Source organism: Lactuca serriola, chromosome 5 (genome assembly GCF_051521515.1).
Source record: "Lactuca serriola cultivar US96UC23 chromosome 5, Lser_US96UC23_V15, whole genome shotgun sequence".
Lineage (NCBI taxonomy): Eukaryota > Viridiplantae > Streptophyta > Magnoliopsida > Asterales > Asteraceae > Lactuca > Lactuca serriola.
This window is the reverse complement of record NC_136412.1, coordinates 174,088,892-174,104,871: the sequence shown is the minus strand read 5'-3', so window position 1 is coordinate 174,104,871 and position 15,980 is coordinate 174,088,892.

The window sequence follows — 15,980 nt, the reverse complement described above, 5'->3', positions numbered from 1 at the left end:
TATGATGTACATCCCTTGGTCAAACACTTTCTGGCTTTCATTAGAGAAATGATCCCAGAATTCACTCGCCGTTTGTCCCCATACACCATAAACGAATCTTTTCCAGGCGGGTTTACTTTAACTATCTTTTTCTTGCATAAAATTTCGGCATCATTGGCGCTAAGCCAGTCCATTCCCAAGACGATGTCGAAACCATTAAGTTCGATAGGCAATAACGCCTCATGAAACTTATTCCCATTAAGGTCGATCAAGACGTTTTTCATACGGTGGCTAACAGGTACAAACTTGCCACTAGCTACTTCAACTAATAAAGCATTATCTAGTCTATCAATAGGCAAAGCTAGCTTTCTACCAAACTCATGCGAAATAAAGGAGTAGTTGGCTCCAGAATCAAACAATATTTGAGCAGGTAAATCATTTACGAGAAAGGTACCTGAAGCGACATCAGCTTCATCCTTCGCAGCCTCAAGTGTCATCTGGAAGGCTCTCGCCTTCGGCTTTGGTGGAATGTTGGGCTTTGCTGCCTCCTTCTTCTTCGGACAGTCCTTCAAAATGTGCCCCTCTTCATTACACCCAAAACACATTCTTTTGTTGTTCAGACATTCATTGGCAAAATGTCCAACCTTTCCACACTTGTAGCAGGTCACATCCTCGCTACATTTCCCAAAGTGCTTTTTCTTACACTTATCACACCCCTTTGCTTCGCCTCTTTTTCCTCCAAACTTTTTCGAATCAGATTTCGAAAATTTTCCTTTCTTTCCGGAACCAGATGTTCCTTCAAACTTTCTTTTCTCACCAACATCAGCCTTGTCGGTGGTTCTCCCCTTGATCATGTTCTCAACAGACTTGGCAGCCCAGATAGCTGCCTCTAGAGTAAGTGCCTAACGTACCGACAGCTCGTACTCCCATGGAAGTCCCTTCGCATAACGATCCACCTTTGTCAGCTCGTCTGGAACGATACGCAAGGCAAACTCCATCTTATCGGTGAAGTTATTGGTGTACTCATCAACTGACATGCTACCTTTCGTCAATGTCAAAAACTTATTCTCCAACTCCAACAGATTTTGAGCCGAACAAAACTTGCGCTTGAACTGCACCAAGAATTCTACCCATGTCAATTGCAGTGGCTCATTAGGGCTTAAGGTCTTCCCTAGAGTGTTCCACCAACGAACGGCTCCACCTCGGAATTGACACACGGCATAGATAGTTTGCAACTTACCTCTACAGCCACAAGTCATGAAGGCTAGCTCCATTTCGGAGATCCAATCCATAACCCCAATCGGATCCTCCTTTCCATTGAAGGTCGATGGTTTGCAAGTCAAAAAGTCCTTGTACTTGCATCCCATTCCATCATTCCTTCCTTCATGGTTATCTTGCCTAACTATCGGTGGGTTGGCTGGACCAACAGACCCACTGAAGTTTACACCTTCCGAGTGCCCTTCATTTAATTCAGGCTCTTCCACACGAATTGACAGTTCTTCACGATTTTGTTGAAGCAACCGTCTAGTTTCATCCATCTGACGATCCAACATCGTCTGAATCATCAATTGCACGCCAGCCATGGTTATTGGCTCAGGTGCTGCTGCTACGACAGGTATTGGCTCAATCACTGGTGGTTGATTCCTGTTTTCATCAACATTTCCAACTCCACTTCTTGTTCTCACCATTTTGATCTACACACCGAATAAGGTGAAATTAGATCCTCAATCATGATAGATATTCAAATCATCCTTATCGCTCCGAAACGTTTACATGCTAGTTCTAATATCGTAGACGTACGCTTAGAATCCTACACACATAAGGTTTCTAGATCCGGTCGGCAACAGACCATAGACCCGAACAAATAATATCATATATGGCAACATATAACATTTAGCACATAAAAGCATTTTAGGCAACTTTCCTAAAATAAACTAGTGCTCATGTCTAAATCACAACAGACACACATCTCAAAATTTCACTTAGCATTCTAAGTTTAAGTCTAGAAATCCTACAAATTCCTAGTTCACTTAAACTAATGCTCTGATACCAACTGTGACATCCCCAAAATCTCGGCCAGAAAAGACCGATTTTCATTTATGCTTTTAAATATTTTTAGAGTAAATCCTTTTGATTTGAAAGAGTTGCGGAATTTGTTCCCAAAAACAAAACATGATAAAACATTGTTTACCGAAGCATTTCATAAAAGAAATGTATTTTCATTATAATCAAAACTCGGGGTGTCATGTTCCGATACAGACCAATAAGCATAAACGAATACATTACAAGTCATATAACAAATATAAACATATGCAGACTTGTAAACAAAACAACTTGATGGTTCGTCCATCTCATGCCCTTCCGCCACTACCTGTAATACAATTTAAAACTGAGTGGGTCAGGCTTGGAAGCCTGGTGAGCATATAGGGTTTTCAACCCACAATAAATATCATATTTAATTTTCACCAACCAACAATAACCCAATTACCCATTCCCGTTATTCTCACTTTAATGTCCCTAAAACAACTAACATAAGGGACCTAGTCTAAGAATATTTCATCGGGGCGACAACACATGCTTCGGGGGTACCTTAGCAATATAAGTCAAATAAGGCAACCATGAGGGGGATGGAGTACAGCGAATGAACACCCAAGTTCATTAACACCTACAGGTGGCGAACCTGCTAATGTTTCCACAAGACTGTCTAGAATAGCCAGTGGTCGTCATCTAAACTCCGCTAGATGACTCAATCAAACAACAACGAGGCCTCTCATCTGTTTATTACACACCAACTGTCTACCCATGTTCTACCCAACATATTAGTAGATAAAAATATACTTTTGTATACATAGTTTAAAGAAAACCTGTATAGCATGCTTTAATCAACACATATATCACATAACAGATGAGGCACACACACATAACACATATCTCATAAAGAAATAAGTAGATCTATAAGATAGAAGAGAGTGAATACTCATTCACACATAACACAACCAAATATATACACATAGCACGTATTTTTATATAAAATACTTCGTATTATTGTATTAGAAAGAAAATAACTACACACTCACTTGATCAGAAGATGATCGGACAGCACTACGGCTTATAGAAGTAGTAATCCACAGCAGATCTGGAAGATCTTCACAAAAATCGAACTTCTCGCGGGCAGAGCTTCGACTCGGGAACCGCACTTCTCGGGATCTTCGGGATCTCGGGACTTGCCTCGGGGCTAGAGTATGATACCGGGGCTTCGGGGTGGAATCGGGAGTAAAAAAATGCAGAGCTTCGGCGCAAAGACGAGAAGAAATGAGCAAATAAACTCTGAACCCTCGCATCCTATTTATAGTGAAAATATCTGATGTACTCGCCGAGTAGGGGACACCTACTCGCCGAGTTGGTCCATACTCGCCGAGTAGGGGACACCTACTCGCCGAGTTGGTCCATGTGGCGGCTTTCTGGTGGTGCCACGTGTCAAATTCTGGGTGGTGCCACGTCACCCCTATCGCGTGTTAGCCTTCGAACTTAGAAAAATCATAACTCTCGCATACGAGCTCCGTTTTTGACGTTCTTTATATCCACGCGTAGGTAAAATCAAGATCTACAACTTCCGTTTAGACTCCGTCGGCTAAATCTTGACCGATCTCAAATTTAACAGTAGGAGGAGTTTAGACTGTTAAATGACCGCGAAGAATTCGTAACTCCTTCATACGAACTTCGTTTTCGTCCATATTTTTACCGTTGAGTTCCTATTAATGAGACCTTCAACTCTCATTTAGGTCGCGTAAGCCAAAAACCGCTCGAACTAAAATTCGAGTTTCGGGTCGTGCACTGCTAAGCCGAATCTTAGAAAAATCATAACTTCCTCATACGAAGTCAGATTTGGGCGTTCTTTTTATTGACACTAACAACCTAGCTTACTCAAACCATCTTCTTTACGATAACTTTTGCATGGGGACAAATCAAGATCCAAGATTGCATTTTTATGAAGTATAAGGCCTTAAAAAACGTTTGAAAGGATACCTTAAATGCTTTGGAGTACCTCTTACTCACTAAGATCTTGGTTTTGGGAAAAAAGGGTGAAAATCAAGGCTTAACTAAGATCTAAAGAAACATAAACCAAGTTTGGAGCTTTATACCTCTAAATGGTGCACAATGAAGAGGAGATGTTGGATCCAAAGTCTTGAGAGCAAAGCCTACACCTTGAAGGTCCTTCTTCACACACAAGGAAGCACACAACTCACTCAAAAGCTCAAAATGATCAAAATGGACTAGGGTTTTCAAGGAGGGTCGATCTTGGGGGTGGAGGCTGATAAATGGAAAGGTCTTGGGGACATAATGGTGTTTAAATAGTGTACAAACCCTAAATATGTCACAGCTAGCAAATTAGGGTTAAGATTTTGATCCTTGTACAAGACAATTTCCTCCATGTAACCTTGCAACATCCCATTTAGTGAAATTCAAACTATAATGCTATTTAAGTCAAATGTCCATACATTGTGATTCAAGTCGAAACAACCTCGTATAAGCCCAAAAACTCGATCCAATAGCTAAGTTCAATCAATTTTCGGCCTTAGCCCAAAAACCCTCGGCCCAAAACCCCTATTGGACCAAGAATTCTTCATTGGGCCTTGTTGGGCCGATAACTCCTTCATTGGGCTGAAAACATCTATTGGGCTTTCCATTGGGCCGAAAACATCTATTGGGCTTTTCATTGGGCCGAAAACCTTTCCTTAGGCCTTATTGGGCCGAAAACTCCTACCTTTGGGCTTTAATGGACCAAAACACCTATTAGGCCAAGCCAAAAATCGAAGCCCACTATTTTTGGGCCACCCTTTAGGGCCGAGAAACCTAGGGTTCAGTTATGGCTTAATAAAAAAAAATATAAGGGAAATTACTTTGCCACCTCCTTATTACCTCCCATACATCTAAGCAAAGGACCTCTATGTATCAAGGCAAGCATCCCATCAACTAAGCTCAAAGTCAACTCTTCTCTTTCCCTCCCTCTCATCTCTCCACTAACCCCCCCTCCAACACACTTCACATTTTCATTTTCCCTCTCTAAGTCACAAGAACATCCTCCCACTTCTTTCTCTCAAAAACTCAAACTTCTCTAATTTTTCCTCTAGAATTTGGTGGGTGTGTGTATGAACCATCTTCAAAGGAGTCTTATTCAAAGGTTCATAAACTTGGTAAGATCTTCTTGTAACCTTTGTAAATCTAAGCATTTTTATGATGACCACTCCTTGTTTACACACTTTTGTTGTGTCTTAAGCTCTTAGAGTCACCACCATCTTCGAGAATCTCTCCAAGAACTCAAGGCTAGACCCGAAAATTTCCTTCTTCCTCTTCTACATCTAAAAAATCAACCAAGGTGAGCTTCATACCCCACCTATTTTTCGTGTTCTTCATACTTTTTTTTGGGGGGGGGGGGGGGGAATACAAGTCAAAATCTCGTTTAACCATTGGATAATTGCATGTACTGTTGTGTAATGTGTTTAACCTTTAGGTAATAGCATGCATCTTATATATTGTGATTAGAATGTTGATTACTTCATGTTTACATACCATAAACTCGAGATTTACAAGTTTCATGTTGCTAGATTAAGTTTATCCTTTGGATAATTTCTTATATCATAGTCATGGGTTGAAGATGAAACAAGTCTCAACTACAAAGGTTCTTAACGTGTGTTAAAAATCATAAAGTATATGTTAATAACATATTTGTGTTTTGTAAAAATAGTGATATGCTAGACTCACAACAACATGGTATATTTTGTGTTACAAAACTCCTAAACAAAATTTTGGTTTGTTACACAAACTACAAAACTTGATTATTTTACAAAAAAAAAAAAAAAAAAAAATTCTAGTGAAATAGTCGTAATATGTTGTCACTGTTTGAATGTTTTAAAAACTTAAAGGATTATGCTATTTTCACAACATATATTACAAGTAAATAAGTCAATTAATTATTATTTATAAAAGTGTTGTAAATGATTTAACCAAACCGGTAAACAAAACAGAATTATTATGACATAAAAATTTGCGTGTCATAATTAGTCCATCATAAAGCTGTAAAACACGTGTCATAAAACAGCAGTCATGAGTTTACACTAGTAATGTTGTTTTCATTATTCAATAATGGGAGTCAAAGTTTGCGTAAATCTATTAAGGCACTTGTGAGAATTTCCTTCGCCGTACCTACCTAGCGTACACCGTAAGTCGTGTAGTTATAACCAGAGTCTCTTGGAGGGAGAGCGAGGTAATTGTGTATAGATCTATACAAGGTTGACACCCCGACACCTGAGTTGTTCGCTACAGCTAGACGGGGCCAATCTAGGGCGACAAATATCTTACCGAAATGGACTCTTGAAGAACGTCATGACAGGCATATCAGTTATATTAAGCATGGTTGTAACGATTCACATAAGGATTAACAATGTTATTTTGGATTTACAAAATTATACACTTCACCGGTTTTATAAAATATAAAACTATGCATCATTTTTGTACATTACTATCACCATCCCGGTCTTAGGGTTTTAAGACTACAATTTTTCATAAAACAGAAAATATGAGATTTTTTAGAAACACACACTCTTTTCAATTACGAACAAAAGAAAACAAAGGACACACATGCAATTATTCATAGTTTTAGAACGAGACTTACAAACCATTTTTCACATAAAATATTATATTTTCTGGAGTTTTACAAATTATTACAAATCAAAGATGTTACAAATCTTTTTATACAAATATGCTTATGAGCTCACCAACTTTTTAGTTGATGCTTTTCAAAACGACTTGTATTCTCAGGGAATCGGTGAGCAGATACTTGGACTATGGATGTTGGATATTTTGATGCAGTTTAAAAATTACTTTTTTTCACTTTTGTATGATTTGTGAAAAAATAAAATTTATAAACGATGTACGGATGTTACCTTAATGTATGATGTTTGGTTGCTATGTTTCATGCATATTTAATTGTGATGATACTGTACAATGAAGTCATCCGCCTCCGGACGTTTCCGCCATCATGGTTTGGGGGTGTGACAGATTGGTATCAGAGCATTGTTTATAGTGAACTAGTATATCTAACCATACAAGATATACAACTATAAATACAATGGGACTAAAACACTCTGACTAAAATTATACTTTAAAAATATAAATATTTTACCAAAGTATACATACATACATGCATATTAGAAAACAATAAGAAGAGTTGGACATCGTAACTAAACTCAGATAGTTATGTAATCATATCTAGGGTAAATATAGCCTGATCAACTATATTTATTCGAGATATGACCAACATGTGTCTAGGAGTGGTTAAGGTGGTCAACAAATCTAAAACTCATCAATTGTAAATCAAAAGGGTCTAAGAACAAAAAAATACATAAAATACTATAGGGGTATTTTAACATTCTATCTATTTTCTCGTACTTAAATATTATCGTACAGACACTATGGATGGCTTCCACCACCCTGGGGACCCATACTTCCCCAATCAGGGGAATGGGGGCTGGATTGAGGAGGATCCCGAGGAGGATCCGGAAGAGATCGAGGACGAAGAGATTGAAGAAGAGGAAATAGATGAGGAGATTGGCGATGAAGACGAAGAGGACGAGGATTCGGACGCTGAGTCCGAAGTAATCAACCCTCCCTACATGGCGAGGGTGCCAGCATATCATTTGGGCCCCAATGTCCCTACGCCCCCGTGGGCCTACGACCTAGAGTGATGGAGCAGAAACCAAGGACAACGTCCACCGTTCGACATGGAGCAGAGGTTTTACGACCTTCGTCGTGGAGGGCCAGCGGACCAAGCCCTTCCTGTTATGATCCGAAGGGTCTTCGACATCGGAGACTAGGCACAAACGACAGGTCATCAGGTCGTGGATATGAGGGCTGCACTGGAGGCCACTACCGCCCACACTCGGGATCTTCAGAGAGACCATTATTCGAGGAAGTAGCTCATCGAGGATCTTACCACTGCGCAAGCAGAGGTAAGGGAGTACCAGGAGCGACATGCTACTCTGGAGGAGAGGGTGCGCATCGCCGAGCGCCGACTAGCCGAGCTTCATGGCGCTTCTACCTCATCACAGGTACCACCAGGTATCACTCGTCGTGAGTAGGACTTATCCTGCCCATCGCTTGTGTTAGATTCGATTATGGGTATGCGTTGGTGCTACCCCTTTTCTTTTCTCTATGTTTATAGGATCGACCCTACGTTTAAGTGATTACAGTATTCGCATGGTCGTTATGTTGTCAGATTTTATCCTCGATGTACTGTAGACCTTTTTATAAGGTTAACTTTCATGCATTATGGACTAAAACGTTATCATTAACGAAACGATTATGTGTTTTATTTGTGATGTTGTTATCTGCTATGTTCTTTCTTTTCATTTTTATTTGATGTAATACAATTTCAATTATAAGTACAATCAAACCACCATAACCGCTAAAAAAACATAGGGTTTCCATAAACTCGTCGTCATTCCTACTTCATAGCAGGAAATGACCATAAGGTACATTCGAAGAAACAACACAACAGCGCCACCACTGCCGCCTCCACCAAAAATGGATTTTGCTGCATTCTAGACGGCAGTCTCAGCTACAGTTACTACAGTTATTCCAATACTCTATGATATTAGAGTTCATTCCGGGAATTAAATATTTTCCGCCAAAAATCTCAAGACTATAAATAGAAATTTGAACCATATTCATTCATTAGTTACATTTCCAACTAGAGAAAAGCCATTTTCTCTCTCACGGATCTTCGGGTTTTCATCCCAAATCGTGAGTACCTCTCTCTAGTAGTTTTATATAGCTTATAATGTGTTTATAACATAGGTATCATAGCTAAACAACTAGATTTAGGAGTTTACTCCCCAAGGTGTTCTTGGGCGGTAAACTCCCGAAACAATGCCTATCCTTTCCCCCGTGATATGTTACTACCTTAGGCTTGTATATAGGTGTAATTGGGACAAGAAAACAACAACGAAACACCAAAGTTTGGATGTTCACGGCCCAAGAAGATCTTGGACCGTGAACTCCAAAAACATGGACCAAAGAGTGCTTTTGGCACTCCTAAAGTCTAGGACAATTACCTAGGTTTACTCCTACATAAATCAAGGACTTTAAAACTTCAAAAACCCCTCTCAAAGAGAGATTACGGCCCTAATATTGTGCTTGGGCTGTGAACATGAAAGAAGGGCACCAATGTGTGCCTAAGGCCTTCATTTGCCTTAGATAAATGTCTAGAACCTATCCTACATGTGCATGGGACTTGAAAGCATCAAAAACAACCCTTCCATATGAGTTTATGGCAGTAAACTCAAAGGGAATTGGCCTTGGGGCCGTAAACTCATCAAAGGAGTGTATTAGTGCCTTAAACCCTTCCACGAATTAATCCACCAAGTTTGAATACTTCTAGGGATCATTTAGAACTTCAAAACACAAAATGTCACTTAGTCTAGGAGTTCACGGCCGTAAACACAAGGTTTTACGACCATAAACTCCTTGTGTGATGGTTATGAGAGAGTAAACTCATGTATAGGGTCCTTTGGAACCCTAAACCCAATTGTCTTGTCCCACAACAACTTAGGTGCAATCCTTAGGGCTTATAATACTTTTATAAAGTGTTTATTATGTTCTAGGATGTCTTAACATTTTCAATTAGTAATTTAAGACTAATTGGTTACATATATGTGTGATTATATGTTCATTAGGATCATAGTGTGTGTACAAGTCCTCGCTTGACACCTAACAATCCTACACCATTCAGTTCATCCAAACCACCATCTACAGGTGAGTTCATACCCCTAAATCAATGTTTTAAATGATTTTAAATGCTTTAATGGGGGGGGGGGGGAATACAAGTAGAAAAAAACATGTTATTAAATCATTCATATGTATTTTATAACTGTGTTTTCATTCAACATATTTCACATGCTACAAAATGTGATGTATGAAATGGTTTTCTATCTTAAAAATACTTTGTTATCAAATGTATTACTTTTGAAATGTTTATTAAAATGACACCAAGTCATTGTTAATTATTGTTCAAAACTCTTAGATGTCTTACAAAACCATCTTTACCTTCTTGAAACAAAACTATACTTATACACTTATGTTCATATAAATGTTTTGAGATTATAGTTTTCATCCTTCATTCAGTTTCCCACACTCTTGTGTAGTAAGGGTGTATATGATGGGTTTTGAGAATTCTAACACTTCCTAAGTGTACATGCAACCCTAATAACCTTGGATCTATGTTTGTCTAATTATCATGCAAAGTTGAATTCCATGGTTATATTCCTATCTTGCATACATGGGGAACAAATTTTAACTTGAATGAAAGATCGAATAACTTACCTTGTTGTTGCTTATGATCCTTGAAACCTTGTAAGCCTAGCACCCCAAGTGTTATGCCTCAAATGCTTCACACAACACCAAATGCTCTTGGAAAGACTTTTGAGAGAATACACACTTCTTGAAATCGGCCTAGCCCTCTTGTTTCATATGTGTAGCCGATTTTGGTGGAGAATAGGATTCTTATATAGTGTTGACACATCTAGGGTTACACCATGTAAACCCTAATGTGTCATGACTCTTCATTTCCATGACCCATGGGTTTGTAACTCCCATGGAGCATCCTATGGGTGGAACCCAACTTGATAATCCATGGAGCCTCTTAGCCCACTATACAAGATATGAATGATTTACATAATCAACCCATATATTTAATTAGTTATCTTTTGATCACGTAATTAATTTTTGATCAAACTAATCAAATAATATTATTAATATATTAGAACTTATAATATATTAATAATCTCCAAGTGTTATTTCTCTCATTTAGTCTATCCAATTGCATGGTGCCATGCAACCCAAATGGACCATGCCGGGTCGGGTCAAGTACTGACCAAAAAAAGTTATGGACTTAGACACCTTATCCAACAGTCTCCCACTTGGATAAGTCTAATAACTATTACTCCAGTACTTCTGGAACCGACTGGCAATCGTAGCTCTTTCAAGGTCTCTCGGAACTGAGAAGATGTTGATACGCCATTTAAGATAAGTGATCATATAATCCTCTGTTCTAGATATCAGCTGGACAAATACATGGAACAATGTCTTACTTATTGTCCAGCAGTTTGTTTCCTGATTTCCGATTTGTTTGACAAAGAACTTAATTGAACACATCAGCTTAGTTCTGACCGGGCCCGGTACATAGGTCAAAACAAAATCATCGAGGGGACCAGATATCAGCTTCTAATCCAAGAAGGAACATATAAACTTCGACTCATATGTTTGTTCTACCACTCATTGAATTATACACAAAAGCACGTTTTATAACATCGAGTTACCAATGCGTTTTCGTACAATCAATGCATAACCAACTTGTAAGTAACAAATCATATCTCTAGGTTTGAAGACTTATATGATATTACCATCTCACGATCACTCGAGATAAATTCCATGAAGTGATTCCAGTGAGCGTGGGTTGAGTCCAATGCCCAAAACTTATGAGCACTCATGATTGTTGTAGCCTTGTCCAACACCGTAGACATCTGCAACCAATCATGACAGTCTTAATTCATACCTACTTCTGACATATGACCGACTGTGGAGGTTTGAATAATATGTTATACCAAAGAAAATTATTCTGGAAGTCAAACCATGCAAAAGAAATATAGTAAACGATCGACAAGAGATAGCAACACTTTACTCATAAATAAAACACCTTTTATTCATCATCTAATGTCAATTACACTTTACAAATTTCGAGGTTATCTAACTACTAAATCTAATATCATCCTTCAGCCCTATGCTCTGAGCATGCTGGAGATGCTTAACCTGAGTCAGTCCCTTCGTGAGGGGATCTGCTGGGTTCTCATCCGATGATACCCTCTTTGCCACGAGGAGTCCTTCTTTTATTCGATGTCTGATAAAATGGTATTTTCTGTCGATGTGTCTGGATCTCCCGTGATCCCTTGGTTCCTTGGCTAAGGCAACAACGCTTTCACTATCACAGAAAATTTCCATTGGCTCTTTAATAGCTAGTACAACTCCAAGGTCTCCAATGAAGTTCTTCAGCCATATCGCCTCCTTTGCCGCCTCGCTAGCTGCAATATACTCTGATTCACAAGTTGAATCAGCCACTGTCTCTTGCTTGGAACTCTTCCAAGAAATTGCTCCACCGTTTAGGGTAAAGACCCAGCCCGACTGAGAGCGGAAATTATCCCTATCAGTCTGGAAGCTAGCATCACTATACCCTACAACTCTCAAGTCATCACTCCTACCGAGGGTAAGGACCTAGTCCTTGGTCCTCCGTAGGTACTTGAGGATATTCTTTACCGCAGTCCAGTGTGCCTTGCCAGGGTTCCCCTGATACCCGCTAACCATGCTCAGGGCAAAGGCTACATCAGGTCGAGTACACGTCATAGTATACATGATCAATCCTACAGCCGAAGCATAAGGTATTCGACTCATCTCTGCTATCTCAGCCTCAGTGCTAGGGCTTTGTGTCTAACTCAATCTGGCGTTACTCTGGATGGGTAACTCTCCTTTCTTGGAGTCCTGCATGCTAAATCTCTTCAGCACCTTATCCAAGTAGGTACTTTGACTAAGTCCAATTACTCTTTTACTCCGATCTCTCAAGATCCTTATCCCTAGAATATAGGCATCTTCTCCTAGGTCCTTCATAGAGAAACACTTCCCAAGCCAGGACTTAACTTCTTGCAGAGTTGGGATGTCATTTCCTATGAGTAGTATGTCATCCACATACAATACCAAAAAGCTAACTATACTCCCACTAGCCTTGACATACACGCAAGATTCATCTTCACTCCTAGAAAAGCCAAATTCCTTGACCTTTTCATCAAAGCAAAGATTCCATCTGCGAGGTGCTTGCGTTAATCCATAAATGGATTTCTCAAGCTTACACACTCTATTAGGGTACTCGTTGCTGACAAAACCTTCTGGCTGACTCATGTAAACATCTTCAGCCAACTTTCCATTAAGGAAAGCGGTTTTGACATCCATTTGCCATATTTCATAGTCATGAAATGCAGCTATGGCTAACAGAACCCTAATAGACTTAATCTTGGCTACTGGAGAAAAGGTCTCATCATAGTCCACTCCAGGAACTTGAGAGAAACCCTTTGCAACCAGTCGAGCCTTATAAGTGTGTACTTAACCATCCATGTCGGTCTTCTTCTTGAAGATCCATTTGCACCCTACTGTCTTACGACCTGGTACATTCTCAACCAAGTTCCAAACTTGATTGTCATACATGGACTGTATTTCGCTGTCCATTGCCTCTTTCCACTTGGCTGACTCAGGGCCTGCCATGGCTTCCGCGTAACTGTTAGGTTCATCCAGACCTATCAGTGTCTCATCACTGATAAGTGTATCACCTTCTGCAGTAATATGGAATCTATAGTAATGCTCAGGAGCATTCCTAACCCTTGTGGAACGCCTCAGAGGTACAGACATGTCAATTGGCTCAACAGGAGTTTCCTCCTCAAGTTGAGTGTTAGGGTTTGAAGTTCCTTCACCGCTTGACTCTTGAATTTCTTCAAGATCAACTTGCCTCCCACTGTTTCCTTGGCTTATGAACTCTCTCTCTCTCTCTCTCTCTCTCTCTCTCTCTCTCTCTAAATAAAGCCCTCCTAGCTACAAAGACCACATTTTCACTAGGTTTGTAGAAGAGGTAACCAAAGGATTATTGTGGGTAGCCGATGAAAATACACCTCTCGCTTCGAGCTTCGAGCTTATCATGAGTCTCGCGTCTCACAAAAGCCTCGCAACCCCAAATCCTGATGTGGTCTAGTTTAGGTACTTTACCAGTCCACATCTCGTGAGGAGTTTTGGCAACTTTCTTTGTAGGGACTAGATTAAGGATATGGGCGGCAGTCTCTAAGGCATACCCCCAAAATGAGATTGATAGCGAAGCTCGACTCATCATGGAACGAACCATATCCAACAAGGTTCGATTATGCCTCTCAGCCACACCATTCAACTGTGGTGTCCTGGGAGGTGTCAATTGTGAGACAATCCCACATTCCTTTAGATAGTCAAGGAACTCTGAACTAAGATACTCACCACCACGATCGGATCGAAGCATCTTAATGTTCCTGCCCAATTGATTCTCGACTTCCTGTTTAAATTCCTTAAACTTTTCGAAAGTCTCTGACTTATGCTTGATCAAGTAGACATATCCATATCTACTGTAATCATCAGTAAAAGTCAAATAATAACGATTAGCATCCCTTGTGGCATATTTGAATGGTCCAAACACATCCGTGTGTACAAGGTCCAACAAACCTTCACCCCTCTCACACGAACCTATGAAGGGTGACTTTGTCATTTTTCCAAGTAAGCATGACTCGCAACTATCATCTGACTTTAGGTCAAATGACTCCAAGACTCCATCCTTTTGGAGTTGGCCTATGCGTTTCTTGCTTATATGTCCAAGACGACAATGCCATAATGATGCTTTATCCAAGTTATTATTAACAGAATCAATACACAATACATTATTTCCTAAGTTATCAACCACAGATATCGTTTCATACACGCCATCATAAGGTAATGCTTTAAAATGAAGAACATTATTAAAGAAAGCATTAATCGAACCAACTTCATTATCAAATGAAAAGGTGAAACCTTGTTTATACAATGCATGAAAGGAAATAATATTTCTTGCCATTTCTGGCGAATAACAACACTTATTCAAATCTAAACTAAACCCACTACTTAGCAATAAAGTATAAACTCCAATCTTGGTGACAGGTAAAGCTTTCCTATTCCCCATGATTAAGTTTATTCTTCCTTGCTCCACATTCTCACTTCTTCTTAGTCCCTTCAAGTCACAACAAATATGAATACCACAACCGGTATCAAGGACCCAAGAGTTAGAATGGGGTGAGTTATTAGAAATGATAGTGTAAATACCTGCATGGTTGGGTTTAACTTTCCCATCCTTCACATCTTGCTGGTATTTTGGGCAGTTCCGCTTCCAATGTGATTTTTCATGGCAATAGAAGCATTCAGCCTCTTTTGGGTCAGAAGAAGGAGTGATGAAACCTTTCTTGGTTCCACTTGAAGAAGAGCTATCAAGGGTCCGAGCCTTGGTACCCTTTGAAGGGCTCTTTCTCTTCTTCCCTCGACTTTTCCCGATTGCCAAAACCGGAGTGGAGTTTGGAGTAGAAGTGTTAACAACCGACTTCCCCTTAAGACCTGTTTCTGCGGTCTTGAGAAGTCCCTGAAGTTTGCTGAGTGTGACCTCTTCCTTATTCATGTGATATGTCATGCGGAATTGATCATATCACGATGGTAAGGAGTGCAAAATGATATCTATTGCAAGCTCCTCAGGGAAGTTCACATTAAGTTTCAGCAATCGATCCACATACCTTTGCATTTTCTGCATGTGGCTCGTGCCGGATTCCCCGTCCTTCATCATGGTTGTTATCATGGAGCAGATGATTTCATACCTCTCTTGTCGTGCACTTTGATGGTATCTTTCCATCAGATCTTGGTGCATTTCATAAGGGTAGAAATCCTCATAGGACTTTTGGAGTTCCGCTGTCATCGTGGCCATCATGATGCATGCTACTTTGGTAGCATCCCTTTCATGTGCCTGAAAGTCAGCGATCTCCTGGGGAGTTGCAGTGGTCTCATCAATCTCCTTAAGCTCCTTGTCAAGGACATATTCTCTGTCCTCGTAGCGGGTAATCATCCTAATGTTTCTGATCCACTCATTGAAGTTGGATCCATCAAAAGTGACTTTCCCACACAAGTTCATAAGGGTAAAGGAGCCATTAGGATTAGAGCCAGAAGCAACATTGTTTGAAGACATCTAAAGGAAGAGGACAAGATTAGTTTAGATATTAAGAGAGTCCTTAATAAAACACCCAAATGTAATATTAAGGCTAGGATCCAATCACAATATATTATAACTTAGAAGAGGTATGCCATAATCCAAGCTA